The sequence below is a fragment of the Octopus bimaculoides genome, chromosome 14 (assembly GCF_001194135.2).
Source record: "Octopus bimaculoides isolate UCB-OBI-ISO-001 chromosome 14, ASM119413v2, whole genome shotgun sequence".
Lineage (NCBI taxonomy): Eukaryota > Metazoa > Mollusca > Cephalopoda > Octopoda > Octopodidae > Octopus > Octopus bimaculoides.
Window position 1 is genome coordinate 5732934 of NC_068994.1, and position 3406 is coordinate 5736339.

Genomic DNA, 3406 nt, shown 5'->3' on the forward strand with positions numbered 1-3406 from the left:
ATATATATATATATATATGATGCCCCTTCAAGGCTATAGCGCATGAGCTGAAAATAGATCAAATCAAATCAAATAATACACATATACACAAAGACACCCACACACACACACACACATACATGTGTATATATGTATGTGTACATAATTGTGTATGTGCGTTTACGTATGTATGTGTGTCTGTGTTTGCATGTATGTATGTGTGTATTTATACAAATATATACTGATGTGTGTATATATATATATATATATATATATATTCATAAATATATATATATATATATATTCATATATTCATAAATATGCTCATATATATGCATGTATATATATATGATAGATAGATAGATAGATAGATAGATAGATAGATAGATAGATAGATTGATAGAAAAACAGACGACAGACAGAAAGGCAGACGACAGATAGATAGATAGATAGATAGATAGATAGATAGATAGATAGATAGATGATGTGCATAGCTTTCTGTATATGTATGTAAGCGTATATATATATATTTATATATATATATATACATATAAATATATATATGTATATATATATTGATGGATACACGCACACACACTCACTCACACACACTCACTCACACACACTCACTCACACACACACGTACACGCATAAGCACTTTGACAGACACACAAATATGTATATGTGTACGAATCTGTCTGTTTTAGTAACTGTTTGTCTAGCAATCCGTGATTTTTTTTCTTGACTCTAGCCCTCTCCATCATTCGCCACAACACCCATTATCACCTTCACAACAACAACAACAACAACAACACCAATGATATCAACCATCACGTTTCACCCAGACACACTTTCCCCCTCTCTCCCTCACACTCTCTCTCTCTCTGTCTATCTATCTATCTTTTCCTCTTTCTCTTTCTCCTTCTCTATCACTATCTCCCCCATCCCGACCAGCTAGAAGTCCATCATATTCTGCTTTCATAACTGTCACACGATCAAATATCAGCCATGACGTCACCGGCCGGCTGTTATTTAATGGTGAACCGTCACTGTGGTGCCTCTCATTCAAACAGTGGTGATCTGCCGGCGCTTCCTAACCTCATCATCTCCAACAACATCAACACCACCAACGACAACGACACAAGACAGCCTTAAATGAGAAATACCCTTTAAGGCTCACGCAACTTTCCACGAACAGACAACAGCAAAGAAAAACAAGAGAGCTATTTCAGAAAGTCTATTGTGTAGCCAAGAACATTACGTCATTTTTCAGTATTAGTGTCACGCAAAACCAAAGGGTATTTTCTAAAACTATTATTATTATTATTATTATTATTATTATCATCATTATTAACATTATTACTATTGTCGTTATATTAACATTTCTCGTTAATATTTTCGTTATTTGTTGAACTTTCGTTGAAATTCTTTACGGAATTTTCTAAAGCATACAAACCAAAAAACAAAAAGCAAAGAAAACGGGAAGAGTAGAACCACCCCGCCAAAAAGAAGAACAAACAAAAACAAGCATAAGGAACGCGTCTTGGCAAAGAAATTGAAGAAACAACAAGATCGGCACCGACCACGAATGCGACATCAAGCAACACAAAGAAAAGAAAAAGAAGCCGTCGTCACCACCACCACCGCCGCCACCATCGTTACCATCAGGGTCGCCAAAGTCTACACCACCACAGCAACATCAAGTACGAAACCTGGTCAAAAAGCAGAAGAAAATAAAATCCCTCATCGCACAACAGCAAGAAAGATTTGGTTGGCATTCAAGCATTCTTAATCCAACAACTGAAAGACAAGGGAACAATCCAAAAAAAGAAAAGCTAAATGAAGTTAAAGAACTCTGAAGACAGAACCGATACGTGTTATTTTAAACTGGTTTATTAACCGAAGTGAAGACACCATAGCGCAATTGAGCCATTGCAATAGAAACCAAATTCTGTCGTTTGCTGAAGGAATTGATTCCGAAACGGTCTTTCTTTGTTCTTGAAAAAAAACCTAGAAAGGTACCAAAAACTATATTTCAAAAGTGATAAAGTTTCCAAAGTGAAAACATTGGAATTATTGATTTAGCATCAACCGGTGTTATTTCCGTAGCATTTCGTCCAATCATTTAGCTACGAGCGTACGGGAGATTCAAAAAGAAGGGCAAGTCCTAAACACAGAGAAGAAAGGGACATCTTGAAAGCAAAGAGAAAGAAAGAAAGAAAGAAAGAAAGAAACTACACCAATAAAAAAAAAAGAAGACAAGCAACATTACCATTAAATCTGGAAAAAAATCATCGGAAACAAAAGTTCGTTTTCAACTAATCAGAAACACAACGCGAAAAGAAAAGGACGTTTTTTAAACAAATAAAAATAAACGAAAAGGAAAGAAAAAACATACTGAACCGAAATCTTTCAAAAATTTTCAAACTCCCAAAGACCAAATCACATCATTTCAAGGTTTTTTTTTTTTTTTTTTTTTTTTTTCACTTATTCACTTTCATAATATTTTTCAACGGACGTAAAGTCTACCTCCATCAATTAATACTTTGATGCATACATATATCTAACACATTGCTTAATCACCTACAAAAACTAATTTGATTGTTTGATTAATTCCATTTTTATAATATATTTCCTGTATTCTTTATCTGCATCTCTCTATATATATCTGTCCTTCAACCTGTCTGTCTGACTCTCTATCCATCCACATCAACCCTAATTCAAAATGAATTCTCCAGTAATAAGGGTGTTGGTCTGCACGTCTATCTTCTGCATCGTTTTCATGCAAGTCACAGAAGCTGCCAGACCGGGGTGTTGTTTTATCGATATCTTCTGTTCTCGTTCTTGTCTCTTCTCTCGATCGACGTACGTCAGTCGATTTAAGGGAATTTTTAGCCCTCACAAAAGGTCGGTTGATTCTCAAAGCACTTATACTGAATACTTAAAACGGAAGGTGCGGCGGAGCATTGCCCATAGCATGCGCCGCGTATTTGGAAAGCCGGGAGGTACTGGGTAGATATTTTATATAATGTGGCCTCGTAGTCCATCACAGAAGTTAATAAGACCCTTCCTGCAACTACTACTACTACTTCTACTTTTACCACCTACAACGATAATATTACCATTATTATTATTATCAATATTATTAATAAATTGCTGATAAAAATAATTATGGTGATAATTATAACAATATAGAAAGGCATTGTCATATGTGTGCTTATGTGTATGTATATATATACATAGATAAACACGCATATGAATATATATGTATATGTGTGTGTATATATATATATATATATTTATATGTGTGCACAAACATATATGCATATGTTATCTATGTGTAAATTACTTCAGTCAAGGTGTGCATTTGCATATATATGTACATATCTATACATACATATATATACATACATATATATATATATAT